Source organism: Panthera tigris, chromosome C1, assembly GCF_018350195.1.
Source record: "Panthera tigris isolate Pti1 chromosome C1, P.tigris_Pti1_mat1.1, whole genome shotgun sequence".
Classification (NCBI taxonomy): domain Eukaryota; kingdom Metazoa; phylum Chordata; class Mammalia; order Carnivora; family Felidae; genus Panthera; species Panthera tigris.
This window is the reverse complement of record NC_056667.1, coordinates 67972149-67988628: the sequence shown is the minus strand read 5'-3', so window position 1 is coordinate 67988628 and position 16480 is coordinate 67972149. Positions and strand designations below refer to the sequence as shown.

Below are 16480 nucleotides of genomic sequence, written 5' to 3'. Positions count from 1 at the left end.
ACAGGCACCAGTCTATAGTTGAGAGGATTTGTGGGTGTCTCATAAAAAAAAAGTGTTTGAATAGGGCAAGAAATAGTTTTCTACTCACAGAGAATATGGCACTATTTGTTATCAGTTTGCTTTGTGCGGTGCATGGAAGTAAAAGCCAAGGAAAGATGTACATTCACTTAGGATTTTCTAGTTTAGCCTATTTCTTCTTCTTCTTCTTTTTAATGTTTATTATTTTTGAGAGAGAGAGCCTGAATGGGAGAGGGGCAGAGAAAGAGGGAGACACAGAATCTGAAGCAGGATCCAGGCTCTGAGCTGTCGGCACAGAGCTCATCGCAGGACTCAAACTCAAGAAATGGGAGATCATGACCTGAATCAAAGTCAAATGTTTCACTGACTGAGCCATCCAGGTGTGCCTAGTTTAACCTCTTTCTTTCTTTCTTTTTCTTTCTTTCTCTCTCTTTCTTTCTTTCTTTCTTTCTTTCTTTCTTTTCTTTCTTTCTTTCTTTCTCTCTCTTTCTCTTTCTTTCTTTCTCTCTCTCTTTCTTTCTTTCTTTCTTTCTTTCTTTCTTTCTTTCTTTCTTTCTTTCTCTTAACGTTTATTCATTTTTGAGAGGGAGAGAGACAGGGCGTGAGTAGGGGAGGGGCAGAGAGAAAGGGAGACACAGAATCCAAAGCAGGCTCCAGGCTCTGAGCTGTCAGCACAGAGCCCGACGCAGGGCTCAAACTCACGAACTGGGAGATCATGACCTGAGCTAAAGTCAGAGGCTTAACTGACTGAGACATCCAGGCGCTGCTAGTTTAGTGTATTTCTTAAACTAAACATAATAAGACAGGGAGACTTAACCACTGAATTTGCTACTTGGAGAACCAAACTATTCTGAGAATTCTGTAGCCTTTAGAAATCACTAGTACCTGAAGAACACACCTTTAAATGAAAGGGATGTTATAAAGGTCTTGCCACAAAAGATAAGCACACACATCTATGAGGGTAAACTGCTCAAAAAGATAAAATAAACCAAGGACAAGTTGGTGGAGTAGAGATGACTTTCTTGTGTGTGTGTACACACACACACACACACACACAGGCACACAGGTAGGGGGTGGTGGTGGTGGATTCTTTTAATTCCTAAGCATGAATTATAGGAAAAGCCTGATTGTCTTTTACAGCCTTAGTCATCTTTGAACATCATCAGCTTTTCCCCATTAACTGCCACCCACCTTCACCCGACAACAGGAAGTAAGAGCCTGAGAGAAACCAGAATTACAAAAGGCCTCTGGTTGGGTAAAATGGTGCAGTCAACCAAGTTGAACTGGTGTCACTTGCCTGGCTCTTTGAGGTAGCTCTTATCCTTATCTCTTCTTCCTCTCATTTAAGAACAAACTCCTAGAAAGCTTAATGCTTTGCTTTAGTTTCAATATTCAGATACACTGAAGATGTTCGGTAAGAAGTTATCACTTAGCAATAGGATTTCTCTTCCCATAGTTTCACTGAAACCTCTCTCCTATTGGTCATCAATGACTAACTCATTGTGACATCCAGATTTCTCGTATTTCATCTTCCTTGTCTGTATCTCCTCCTTTTCACCTGACCATTCCCTTCTTTCGGAAACTTTCCACCCTTTCTCAATGGACATTCCTAGTTGTTTTTTCCCCCCAACTGTGTGGCTGAAACTTTTGTCTCCCTCTTCAGGCTTTCATATACGTGATCTAAAAGTTTGTTTCTCAGCCCTCTTCTCTCTCCTTCCTGACAATCTTATCTACCAGTTGGGCCTTGACTGAGGGTGACCCTCCCCTCCCCCCATAGCTCTGTCATATCCTCAGAGTGCTGGACACATGTATCCATCTGTACACCTCTCTTCTCTACAAAGATAGGTTCTGGCACCTTAAAAATTCATTACATCCAAAGTGAATTTAGTATCTTCCCTCTCACATTTCCGTATCCTCCTCATATCTCCTTTTTTTTTAAGTTTTTATTTATTTATTTTGAGAGTGAGAGATTGAGAGAGTGTGTGCATGAGCAGGGGAGGGGTAGAGAGAGAGGGAGAGAGAGAATCCCAAGCAGACTGCACACCGTCAGCAAAGAACCCCATGCAGGGCTTGAACTCACGAACCGTGAGATCATGACCTGAGCCAAAACCAAGAACCAACTGAGCCACCTAGACGCCCCTCATGTTTCCTTTTTTTAAATGTCATCACCAATATTTGAAATCTCAAAGTCAGGTATGACCACTTTCCTGTTCATTTCCATGATAATTTGCAAAACCCTGTCAATACTTCCTCTGAGATATTGTTGCCATTTCTACCTTCTTTTTCATCCATCCTATAGATTATCCTGATAGCCTCATAAATGATCTTTAGACTCTTCTGCATCCAAACCACTTTGTATGTTGCTGCCAGAAAAACCTCCTTGAAACAGAGGGGTTTTTTTTCCTGTTAATATACATTTCCTTATCTAAGTGCAATTGCTTCAGTCATTTGCTTTGCTAATATTTTTCTTTTCCTGCAGAAGGAATCTCTCCCTTGTTGGTGCCTCTATATCATTAAGTATTCTAGTCAAACAGGTTTGTCTTCTCATTTGATAGTGAGCTCCATACGTAAAGGGCCTGTTATGTCTGTCTTTAAATCTCCTACATACATTGCAGTGACTGACAGAAAGTAGACCCTGAAAAAGTCTTTGATTGGAGGGTTAGGTTTAGTATCATTATTTTATTTAAAAACCTTCAACATTCCCTCTTTGTTACACGCTACAAACTCTTTTCCCTGGTCAACAAGACCCTTAGATTTGGGATCTGGGAAAGCTTGGCAAGAGGATAACAGAAGGCAGGGAAAGAGGCCCAGACAGAAAGGAAATTGAGACAAGCGGCTAGTGGCTGGCTGGAAGTGTTCTGAGACAATGTTTGTATTGTTCCTTTGCCTCCTGAGTGCTACCTGGTCCTTGGGGGCCCAGACATCCACATACCACAACCACCAATCTCTCCAGGAATCTCAGAATGCTCCGTGCCCCTGTTATACCACACCCAGGCCTGCCACTCCCAGGGGATGCCCTGTGTCCATTGGCAGCTGCTCAATGACTGATGTGCTGTGCTTCTGTCTTCTGGCAGGAAAACTGGAACAGCCAGCTAAGCCTAAGAAGGCACTTGCCCTGAAATGTTAATGGTAATTCCAGACCATCAAGCAGAGAGTTAGACCATTGGGGCCCTCTCTCTCTTTGCCACGTGATACACGAGTACTGTATTAAACATAGGTTTTTAGAAGTCGCTGCCCTAATTTTAGTGCCTGAACCCAGGAGGGTGAGCCAACAGGAATGTGGGTTATGTAGGTAAAAAGTGCTATGATAAAGGGAGACCTAGGCAGCCCCATACAGATTTTTTTTCTCCTCTGTTAAATAAATTCATTGACTGTCACCAGCGAGGATGCAGGAGAGCAGAGGGAAAGGGAAGCCCCAGAGAGATGGTATGTTTCTCCCCAAAGACTAAGCTCTTTTGCACATAAATTGTCTCCTCTACTTTATGTGCAGGTATCTTGCCCAAAGTTCCCCTCTCATTGTGGAATACAAGAGTGCTACACTGTAAACAGCCATTGTAAGTGTACTGATATTGGAGAATGTAAACTTATAGACTGCTAGGTAATCACAAGTCCAGTCCCATTACTCACTTTACCTTGGGGTGAGTTAACGTGAAGCTTTTACAATGACCCATTCCCATGTCTCCATTGTCTTTCGTTTCCTCACCTAATTTCATTGTCAATTATTTTGCTCTACCTTTTTTTTTTTTCCAGTAAGAAAGTAAAGTCATTGTCATGTCCATCCTTTCCTATGCCTTCTTAGGGGATGATCTCACTAATGTCTTCACTAGATCAGAGGCATCTGGCACATAGTCTCCCAATCTCCTTCACCTCCACCATCAGTCACCATCTTCTTTTCCTCTTTTTTCTTGGAGTGAGATTTTTTTTGCTTTGCTTTGTTTTGTTTTGTTTTGTTTTTTAAATCTCTATAGGTAGCATAAGAACCTGGACTCTCCCCAGTTCCTGCCCCATTAAGGACACATTTCCCCTTGTACTTTCAATGTCTCCTGTTCCACCAGCTCTTTTTTCCCCCAGCAAGTATGGTCAAATCTCCACTTCCTAAAAAAATGTTCTTGCCTTACTTCTTTCTTTTCACTTTTTGAGTAAAAATTCCACACATACTCTAATTCTAGCTATTATCACCTTCATTCTTCTCATGCCCTTGAAGTACATATTCTGCACCTATGAATCTGTGGAAACAGTTCTTGTTGATCTAACCATTGCTGAATCATTAGCTGCTGGAAGCCTATCTATGGTTCTCACTGTGCAATAATCAGCACAGGAGACCATTCTGAATCACCCTGGTGCATTGTGCTTTCTGTACTAGGTCGCAAGCTTTCTTGATGAGTGTTATAAGCTAGAGCTTCCTCATATTTCCTGAACACCTTTCATTTCCATAGTAAATCTTTTTTCTTCTCTACACATTTATTCTCCTTCCTTCCTACCCCATAAATTACTTACATTGCCCATGAATATAGGTCTTTTCATATATTATCACAACCCCACACTAGAAGTCATTTTCTGAAGACAACATCCTCTAAGATTTGTTTTCTTTTGCTCTCCTTGGTAAAGATATCAATATATCCACATCCCAAATATATACACAGTAAAATCTTGGATTGCGAGTAACTTGTGCTACAAGTGTTCTACAAGATAAGCAAACATTTCTAACAAATTTTAACTTGATAAATGAGTGATGTCTTGCAATATGAGTAGTACATGATGCTGAACATCACATGATCACAACTGAGCCAATAGTTCTTAAAATTTGCTTTGATATATGTGTGCTTTGGATTATAAGCATGTTTCTGGAACGACTTATGCTTGCAAACCAAGGTTTTACTGTACATTTAATATTTTGGTGCCAGCAGATAGAATTTTCTGAATGCATACATATTTTGGAAGTTTATTTTTGGCTTGTTATTTTTTTCCTTTCTGATTGTGGGTATCTGATTTTTGCTTTCTGATTGTGGGTATCTGATCATGATGGAGTTTTGAGGAAAAGGTGTTTGAGCTCAGGGTATTTGGAATTCATAGTTAGTCCATAAAAACTACTGTTTCCAAATTACCATGGATACATCATGGAGATACCCTTGGATTCTTGCACTACTGAATTTTCTCCTTCCTTCCTTCCTTGCGTATTTTTTATATGTAAGATGAGAGGCTTATGACCTTGCTGAAAGTGAAGTGGGGGTCCCAGTCTTGTGTGTGAATATTTTTACTCTCACCTTTTTTCATCATACATAGCTGTAGGAAGTGTTTGGCAGTGGGATATTTGAACAGACTTTTTAGGAAGGGAGGAAGGGTCATACTGATGAACACTCTAGTCTGTGTTCCCCAGCATGTCATATACTGAGTTGACTGCTTACTTTTGGCCAGATGAAATGGCATGAATTGTCCTATATCCATTCATGCGCTGTGTCCAACTTTCTTCTTTGAAAAATGACTATTCTCACAGATGTAGACTTTCAGAAAGGATATTGACAGCCTTCCTCTTCAATCTATTGTTATACAGATAGACTTTGGGACTTGCCTGATAGACTGTTTGGCATATCCTTCACAGTGTCCATTCAGCCCTGGGGGCAGAGGCAGCTCCCTTTATCTTACACAATAGGGTCAAAGAAAAGTCACAGAGGGAGTTAGTCTCCCAGAAAGGCCATGAGAACTGTGTTTATGGAAAGCCATTGACTCAGGTTTCAGCAATGTGGGCTTCTCCAAGGTAATAAATGCTAATAGCATATATTTCCCAGGGAAACTGAGTTAGGTTCCTTTGTACAACTCCTGAGAGAAGAGAGATGGCAAATGCAGGGACTATCTTGCTTGTCTATCTTGCTTACTGTTGTATATCCTCTGCTTCATGATGTCTGACAGAAAGAGGCGCTCCATAAATATTTGTAGAATTGAAATGCATGAAATATTGCCAAGGAAATAGGTAGCATCCGTAGTAGTACTAGGTTTTATGGAACTTTGGCAAATTCCTTATTTTCTTACCCTATTTTCTTTTTATTTTTTTAACGTTTATTCATTTTTGAGAGAGAAAGGTACAGAACGTGAGAGGGGGAGGGGCAAAAAGAGAGGCAGACACAGAATCTGAAGCAGGATCTAGGCTCTAAGCCATCAGCACAGAGCCAGATGCGGGGCTCGAACCCACGAACCTCAAGATCATGACCTGAGCCAAAGTCGAACACTTAACTGACTGAGCCACCTAGGCGCCCCTCTTATACTATTTTTTTAAAAGAAAGTATCACATATTCCTGAGGTTGTGATTTAAGAGGATTTTTCCCTGAGGCATTGTCAGGGAAGTTGGGAATTTGGTTGAAATTGATCTCTGCTAAAAGATTCAGTGGTCAGATTGGAAAAATCTCACCTCAGTCCATTTTAGGGTTAGCTGCTTTCCTAAAGAAAACAGTCCTTGACCTGAAGCCCGTAGCCCTAGCTGAAGCTGGCCAGAAGATAGTAGATACTAGCAGACAAGTAGATAATTCTACTGTGACCATTGTTTTATTCCTTCTGGGATTTAATTATAAATTTACCTTTTCTGAGTATAGCTTCACCAATTATGAAAAATGTCCATTTTGGATAATTACATAAATGTGAAATAGAACCTATAACGGGTATAATAGTTACGAATCGACATTATAGCAATGTTCAGTGTACCGGCAGTTTTTTTTTTAAAAACAACCCCAAACATTTTATTTTAATCAAGAAGAAAACAAGGTATGTCACAGATGAAAATGACACACATATTTTTGTGCTTATTATTTAAAGAAAGGAGAAACATCTGAAATCTGTTTGCTAACTACAGTATAATACAAATTAGCCTGCAGGCACTGTGTGCGCTCTACCCTGTCTGCTTGCCAGCCCTGCTTAGTCCCAACGTATTAATGAGCAAGTGCAAGTATTTGAACAATCAGCATTTCCGCATTTGCATGCAAACTCTCATGCTGTGTAATTATACACAGAGCTGGCACTCAAATTAATTAAAGCTGATTTCTCTGTAACTGCAAACTGGTCATATCCTCAGCTCTGCCTTCCTATGAAGTCATCACTCTACATTCAACGTGACACTTCTGTCCCTGGCATTCTTAGTAATGCTAATGTTCGACAACTGTGAATCCGGCAATATTTTAGATTGCAGCTGACAATGGCTGGGTGTTCTTGTGCTTTTCCTCTCCTCCCTATTTTTCTCCCTTCTGGTATAAAGATAAAGAACAGCTTTTGAACGCTTGCTTTGTAATTATCTCAAATAATAATGCAAACAAATTACATATATTGTTTCAGTTGGTTCCCTCCCTCTTTTATGACTCCACCCACTTGATTAGTGCTTACAAACAATTCATCAAACTTAAAAAATGTGTTTGTTTGATACTAGCACACAATTAGTTTTGATGGTTTTTGTCTTAATTTTGAAAAGGCTTTAACAAATGGTGTTTTATTTTAATAGATAAGGATCTCATAATTCAGGATCAGGAAGATTAGAAGAGAAAGAAGCAGGAATGACTGCTAGATTTGATTAAGACTTTTTGAATCCTCATCAAACACAGCAGTATTGCAATGGAGACTATTATTTGCCAAAGAGATCCATAAACGTTAACTTCTAGGGCAGAGGCTTTCCTCAGCTCTTCCGTAATAAAACCGTCACCCTTTGGTTTCTCAGTTCCTCTGAAGGAACTGTATCTGTGACAATTCCCTTGAAAAGACATCCTTAGAGCAATTAAGATATCATTATGATTCTCTTTTCATAAATTTAAATCTCTGAATACAGGTGGCTACTAAAAAGCATTGTCATGTAGGGCCCGGGAGATGAGCTGCTTTGACACATTCCTCTGAAATCACTCCTTAACACTCGACCACTGCTCACCATCATCCTCATTTCTCTGTATCCCATTAGCCAGAAACTGCACAGTTAACTATAGCAGGGGCTGGATGTCTCTTTTTTAGAGCAGGCACCAAACAGTTCTATCTCTCAAGTTCAAGACCCTGAAATACACTGCCAAGAAGATTGCCCCAGTAATCTACATTTGAAAGGGAAGATGGAGCAGGGAAACCCTTTATAATCAATCTCTAGTGATCAAACCAAGAGATAATTGCCCTTACCTTATCAGTTGTACTTCTGGGTCCACACAGAACCTCAGTTAGCAAGCTCCCTTCAAATTCCAGTTGGCGTACAAGTGAGGAAGGAGTATTGAGTTTTTCCCGGAGAGGCTTCTGGGGAGATCACAGTCACTATTATTGTGATCCGAAGCCTGCCCTTCTGTCTCGTCATGAATTTCCTACGCAGACAGGTGTCATATTGGCATGAATTTCGTTGCCAAGTGCAGTTTAAGAGGTGGGCGTGGCTGTGATCATGTAGCCAGTTCCACCTGTCCCTAAACCCTCATAACCTCCATTGCTTTCAAAATTTCGCTCAGGTACCCAGTGACTTCATGAGTTACCCACGCACTGGGTTCGACTAACAGAGGTGTGGGAACAGTATCGAGTTAAGCAGCATCGTCATTGTAGTACACAATGCTCATTGCTACTGGCAAATACCTATTTGCTGAATCAGGATTGGGCTGCACTGAGCAGGACGAGGCAGTTCTACTGCTTTCTGTTTGTGTCCTTTTTAGAAACCATCCTCTTCTCATTAACCATTGAACAAAAATAGATTTGTTTTCATGTTCATTCCCTAAAAATATAGCTTTTATAAGCATAGAGAATTACTATATTTTAACCTTTTTCTTTTTTGAAAGCCAGCACTTGGAAAACAAAAGGCAAAGGAAATTGGAGTTCCCCAAACAATTAAAATGAACATGACTGAATATGTTGTAACTTTTTGCTCTTAAACTTTCTGATAGCAAATCAAATACATCTGGTAGTTATGATTCTTTTAGTGCTTCTTATGGGAGAACGATAATAGGAGAAATGTTCTGTAAACTTCTTAAGAAAAGGGGATCTTTCACACCTTAGGGACTAGTAGACAGTTGGTACTCAATTTTTTTTTTTATTAATGGTGGTATTTAAAAAAGTTAATAGACTATATATCTCTTTATAGGTATATGTATAAATGGAATTCAAGTTTGCAAGTGGTAAGATAAGATTTTTGAAACATGCCAAATTATTTGTTTTATTAATCATTGTAAGTACAACATGATCAGAACAAAGTTTAGAAAATAATGGAGCTAAATACATGTAAATGGCGTGTCTTTGACTTACATTTTCTACCCATTTTATCAATGTACTCTGGAAGTAGTGGGATATTAATTTTTTCACTGACATTTAAATCAAGCAAAGTCTTCTTTTTTGAAGGGGAAGGGGGTTGATGTAAACTCAAATATCAAAGTTTGGCCCGATATCCTACCCAAAGCAAAAATTCCTTATATAATATTGTCTTTTCCTCAACTTGCCCAACAGCTAGCACAAAACTGACATGTACATAATGATATTGAATAGATTTTTGCTAAGTAAATATTTAGTCGTACATTTAGAAGTGTGTATATGGACACTGTAAGTGATGTAACTAACCTGCAGATTCTTGAAGAGTTCCTTTTTATACAGGGCTTATACAAGGTTTGCATATAAATGTGAATGGTAACATTTTCTAAATACAATGAAATTAAATGATTTTGAAGAGAATGCATTACTAAGTCTAAGACAATCCATTCTGATTTTAGATAGAGATCTTCCTCATTTTTGACCAATATCTCCCTGAATTGTCTATTCTTTGGTATGATTTTTTTCTGAAGCCTCATGAAACTTTGAGGATAAATTTAATCCCTATTCCACATGAAAGTTATTCAACTATTTGAAAAATGGCTATCATTTTTCCCTAAGTCTACTCTTTTTTCAGTCTGAACATTCCTTTAATCATTCTAATATGAGATGGCTTTTAAGGTTTCTCACCATATTGGATAGATTCCAGTTTGTCCATGTCTGTTCTAAATGTGGCAGCAGAACTGAATGCATTACTTGAGAAGTGGTCTAATTATGCAAAGTACGTGGGTACTGATGCCTGCCTTGTTCTGTACTCTATTTCTAATAATTTAGAGTTTTATGAAGGCAGGAAATGCACTCTGAGGAGAGGTTGGTATCATTAACATATTGTTAGTTGTTGAACTTTTACAAAACTAAAATGTCTAAATATTTTTCACACCAAATTCTGTCTGGTCCAGTCTCTTGCAACGTGTTCTTTGCATGGAAATAGTGGACTTTATATTCATCGATATTAGAGCTCATTTTTGGTACTGGCCCATTGTTGTAATTATTTGTGGCACTTTTGAGTCCTGATTTTTTTATCCAATGTCTTAGTTACCATATTTTATTTTGTATCATTTTTGGAAAGACATCTGTGTGGCTATTATGGGTCAGGCACTATGTCAGGCAGTGACAGTACCCAAAGCCATGAGCCATGGTCACTTTCCTGAAAAAGCTCACAGCATAGCCAGGGGACTGTCAATATAATTATTATGCCTTCCATGTTTCCTTTCAAATCACTGGCCTAAATAAATAAATAAATAAATAAATAAGTGATAGTACAATTCTCAGAGATCTATTTTTAGATTGACAATACTCAATCACGCTTAGCTAATGAGAATAAAATATAATATCTATCATTTTTATTGAGTACTTATTTAAAGATAGGTAAAAAGCATTTCATATACATTATGTCATTTAAGAAGCACATCATCTTTGTGGCACAGATAGTTTTAATCCTTCATTACAGTTGAGGATAATAAGGTTCAGGAAGTTTATGCAATTTGCCCAAATTTACATAGCTGATAAATTTCAGTTTGAACCACCAAAGCTCTGACTCCAAAATTCATTCCTAATCACTCTTAAAGAGTTAATGCTGCCATTTTTGGAAACTTTTTAACTATACTGTAAAATAGCTCCAACTTATCTTCTAGGAATATATGAGTCTTTTGATTAAAAGACTTGCCAAAATTAAGTTATCCTTTTTTTTTTCAAGGGTAAAAGTAATTTAGTTTACCTAGGGCTACTTTGTTCTTAGTGAACTCATAATGATCCTTAACAGTCGCTAACATTTTCTCAAAATTTTCATTTTTACTTTAATAATTTTGTCCAAATTTTGCTAGGGACTGATGTCAAAATCGTTGGTTTCCCGTTCTCAGAACCTTTCTTTCCTCTGAAATAAAATCAGATTACCATAGACTCATCTTCAGTTTTCTTTTGTTTGTTTTTTATTTTTAATAATTTATATAGATTTTTTGTTTCTTTTAAGTGTATTTATTTATTTTGAAAGAGACAGAGAGAGAGAGAGAGAGAGCACGAGTATGAGCAGGGAAGGGGTGGAGAGAGACAGAGAGAGAGAGAGAGAGAGAATCCCAAGCAGACTCTGCACTGTGAGGATAGAGCCCAATGTGGGGCTCAAACCCACAAACCATAAGATCATGACCTGAGCCAAACTCAAGAGTTGGACGCTGAACTGATTGAGCCACCCAGGCATTTGTATTTCTTTTTAATGTTTATTTATTTATTTATTTTGAGAGAGAGAGACAGAGAGTATGTGTGTGTGTGTGTGTGTGTGTGTGTGTGTGTGTGTGTGCATGAGCAGGGGTGGAGAGGCAGAGAGAGAGGTGGAGAGAGAGTCCCAAGTGGGCTCAGCACTGTTAGTGCAGAGCCACACTTGGAATGTGATCTCATCATGACCTGAGCTGAAATCAAGAGTCTGATGTTTAACTGACTGAGCCACCCAGGTGCCGCCTCATCTTCAGTTTTCTTGATTCTGCCTCATTCTCCAAATACCTCAGAAATAATTGGCAGAGATTCCATGAACACATGTGAAGTTCTTTCTATCCTGAGCACACCAAAACATATGTATGTAGCTATCTGCTTCAGATTCCTGGGATTCATTTCCTGTAATGTGAGTTATTGAAAGTAAAGATTGAATTGTTCTGCACCCAGTTTTACACATAGAACACACTTTTTAATATTTTTTTTAAAAAAATCAACATAATGGAGAGGAAAAGAAGCCTTATAATCTTGTTTTATAAAAAAGAAAAAAGACCACTATTACTTGCCTTTTTGGCAGGAACAACACTTCTATCACACATGAATGGTTCTTTTGTTAAGGGAAAAAAAAACAACAGATAAATCTGGATGAGACGCTCAAGTTGAGAAAGTCAAGGTCCTTCTGGGCATAGCCTGATGGGCAACACTGGATAAAGGGAAGGCTCGATTTCTCTATAATAAATAATGAACAATGTATCAGTCTGGGACATAAGACTTGGACATGAGAAGAAGGGAAAAGATACGAAAAGGGCAATGGTGCCAGGTGCTGCCCAAGAGCATGGCAGAGGGCCTGGAACACAACAGAGGAACACAGACAGGGAAGCAATTCTGAAGCTGCTCTCACGCAAATCTCAAACTTCCCTGTGCTAGCCCAAGAGGTGATACGGAAACGATAATACAGGACAGGGTACTTTGCTTCCAGGTAGGAGATCATCCCAATTTTGTAAAATAAAAAATGCCTTTGAAAGAGGGAAGAGCCTCTATTTGGTAATGTTTATTATTTCAGTTTGAGTGGATATTAGAAAATAATAAAGCCCTGATCTCTTACAATATTCCACCGATATAACTTTCCTTAATTGTACTTTTATTACACTGTGGTTTTTTTTTCATGTTTATTTTTGAGAAAGCACGCACACACTAGCAGGGGAGGGGCAGAGAGAGAAGGGGAGAGAGGATCTGAAGTGGACTCTGCACTGACAGCAGTGAGCCAGAGAGCCAGATATAGGGCTCGAACTCCCGAATCATAAGATCATGACCTGAGCTGAGGGAGGTGACTTAACCAACTGAGCCACTGAGGCCCCATTATTACGCTGTATTTTTAAAAGCTGAATTAATTCTTTCATAGAATAGTATATATTTTTTACTACATAGAAAGGCCCAAGATTATTTCTGGTAGGTAAGCACAGAATGAAAGGAAAGTATGTTATCAAGAGAATGTAGATGGGGCGCCTGGGTGGCTCCTGTTGGTTAAGCATCCAGCTCTTGATTTTTGCTCAGGCCATGATCTCATGGTTCCTGAGATCCAGCCGCGCATCAGGCTCTGTGCTGACAGTGCGGAGCCTGCTTGGGATTCTCTCTCTCCTTCTCTCTCTGCCCTTCCCTGCTTGTGCACTCGCGTGCTCTCTCTCTCTCTCTCTCTCTCTCTCTCTCTCAAAATAAATAAAAATAAATAAACCTAGGGGCACCTGGGTGCCTCAGTCCGTTAAGTGTCTGGCTTAGGCTTAGGTCATGATCTTGCGGTTTGTGGGTTTGAGCTCTGCGTCAGGCTCTACCAGAACTGACAGCTCAGAGCCTGGAGTCTGCTTTGGATTCTGTGTCTCCCCCTCTCCCTGCCCCTCCCATGCTCATGCTCTGTCTCTCTCTGTCTCTCAATGATAGGTAAACGTTAAAAAACATTTTTTAATAAAAAAAACTAAAAAAAGGAAAATGTTGAGCCCTCCAATGTGAAAAACCTTTTAAATGTTATTTTACTCTATCTAGACAAGACTCAAGCCTCAGTTTAATCTGAATTAAATGGGAATAACCAAAGAATTGGGAGGAAATAAAGGCTTTTTAAGACAGTTTTTTTCTCAGAAGAACATTGTGTGTGTACATTTATATGTTATTTTAATATTCGTAAAATATTCTTAATAAAATAATATGTTTAATAATAATAATTCTGATGGGGAGTATAAAATAATTAATATACTATATTACGAAAAAAGATGTATAGATATATGTGTCGGTATGTAACAAAGAAAAAGAAAGACTCGCAATTTTTAATCAGTTTGAAAGTAAAAATTTGTTGCTGAGAATGTATCTCTTTGGAAATAGGCAGTATTGGAGGCATCAGCACAGTAGTATTATGCTAATGCATTACAGCTGGAAGATGAACCTTGCTGAAAAATTCAAGAAACTGAATACTGAACAGTTAGTTGCAGAAGGGCAATTATGAGACCTGGTCTGGTTTCATTAAGATGAGTGAGAATAAAATGTAAAACTGAAACATAAATGATGCAAGGCATATTAGATATTAGATTTCTTTTTTTGTTTTAATTATCTAAGTTTTCATTAATAAGAGCTTTGAAATATATGATCTTTTCTTTGATGCTGGCTATTTCAAAGCAACATATTGTATGGGCTTATACTATATCACATTCTAATAATTCTAATAGCTAACTTTTTTATTACCATGTGCCAGGTATTGTGCTAAACATTTTACATACGTTATCTCACTTATTGCCACGATTTATAAAGTAGGTAACATTATCATCTCCTTTTAAAAGAGGGAGCAACTGAAGCACAGAGATGTGAAGCAACTTGTCCGAGGTCACATTTTTAGCAAGTAATTGAACCAGACCTGAAACTCTAGTAGCGTGTGGAGACTGTATACTGTATATTTATTCTGCATCTACTGTGCACTTTCTTTATGTACCCGCTATGTTCTTAAGTGTTTTTCATATGCTGTATATCTTCATGAAGGAAAAGTCCATCTTCCCAAGTTATTTCGTAATACTAACCAGTCCTTAATATCCTATTCAAAGTGAATGCAAAATATACTGTATCTGTTAGGGTGCAGCTCAAGGATCAACTTATTTATGGATTTTGTTGATTTCATTGACTGCTGTCTCCTTTGTATCCCCTATACCCTGTTCAGATGCCTGTATACACCCATAAGATCCACGGCTCTTATTTACTTACATATCTACTTATCTGCAGGGCCTAGCTTGGTATTGAAACACAATAGCTGTTTAAAAATATCTGTGTAATGAATCAATAACTGGGGCTAGCCCTTATCTCTTCTGCATTATTTTTCGACACATAATTTTCCCTGCCAGGCACCAATTTGTCTCCTGCTGGGGGAAAGCAGAATACTGCCTTCTCCACAGTTTGAATTAATGTTTTCCCTGTTTACTAAAGTGGTAAAGAAACATGAGTTACTCTGCTCAAGCAAGGAGCGTTCTTGATAAATATATTAAAAATACTGAATCGACAAGCTTTATGTTGGCCCACCTCGAAGAGAGGTTGCCCAAATTCGAACACAGTGCCTGTGATAGATGTGGCTCAATATCATTCTTCCCAAAATCTTTATTATTAAGTGAACGGAGCCACAGTTGAAACAGAGGAGGAAACTGTAATGTTTTCACCGCAACATAGACCTGGGAAGAAGAGCAAGTCAAGTGTGGACTAGTGCACTGGCATACTACTACTCTTTCCTTTTTTAATCTACTCATCGGATGCTTATTGAATAAATGACAGGCTGAATAAATAATGACATGGAGAGAGGTAGGAAGCTGCGGGTGGGCTCTGAGATGGCTGTAGAGAACAGAGAACAGGAGATCTTTGAGTGGAACACTAGAATAAAGTAAGGAGAGGGAGAGTGGCAAGCAGGCAGTATGAAAAACATAAAGAAGAGCACCAACCACATGGGGCCGTGGGGGCACCTGGCCTCTTGCGTAAGTGTGAGAAGTTCAGTGGAACAGAACGTTCTCGGAGTAGAGGAGAGAAGGTGGCGGTGGCCAGACAGTCCCGGTGTGAACATGTTGTGATTTAAAAAATGCAGCAGTAGAGCTGCACTTCAGGCCTCCCTCCATCATGGCTTCAAGACATGGCCTTATAAAAGTTTTTCTACATTATGGGTGCAAAAATCATATGCCTAGAAAGGCCTGGTGAGTAAAGCTGAAGGAGTAAGGAGACTGGAAATAAGGCAAAAGGAAATAGTGTACTATGTTGTCATGGAGCACATGGACCCAGGATTATTCAGCGGTGGCAGAACTCTCAACTATCCTCGATAAGTCAGATACCGGTTTTTTAATGTGAAATCTCCGATTTTTGAAGTATGGACAGCTAATTTAATGTTTTATTAAATATTATACTGGCAGAAACAATGCCTGTTACCACTCTACAACCCTTGATTTAAATTTCCTATTCTATGAAATGAGTTAATAATACTTGCTCTATATTCCTCAAAAGATGATTAGAAAGGTCAAAGCACCTTGCAGATAAATACTTGGAAAATTATAATGTGCTATAGCAATGAAAATATCACTTATATTATTATGATGATGATGATGCCACCAATTCTCATTTTCCTAACAAGCCAATTTGTGTCTCGCTTACTCTTCCCCATCTTTATTTTAACCTAAGAGTAATCTACAAGGGAGCATGGCACACCAGGCCACCATAGCCTGGCATCAAAGGAGTGCATCCAGCACTGTGGACTGCTGGGTGAAGACTGGTGAGTACCTGGGTCGTCTCACCTGATCCAAGTTAATGGAGTATCAGCTCTTCCTTCAGTAGTAGGGGGAGTATAATAAACACTTTTAAAATATGTCCTGGGGCACCTGGGTGGCTCAGTCCGTTAAGCTTCTGACTTCGGTTCAGAAAAATAAATAAATAAATAAATAAAAAATTAAAAAAAAAAAAAAAAAAAGGG

At 38.8% G+C, this 16480-nt stretch overlaps 1 long non-coding RNA gene across 1 annotated transcript in view; it reads left to right on the top strand.

Annotated features, from left to right (window-relative positions):
* Positions 1–16277, top strand: part of LOC122241465 — a 50089-nt gene extending 33812 nt beyond the window's left edge. Inside the window, exon 5 of the long non-coding RNA XR_006221633.1 lies at positions 16192–16277. This is a non-coding gene — a long non-coding RNA (uncharacterized LOC122241465). The remainder of the gene's footprint in view (positions 1–16191) is intronic.
* Positions 16278–16480: the final 203 nt, after the last annotated feature.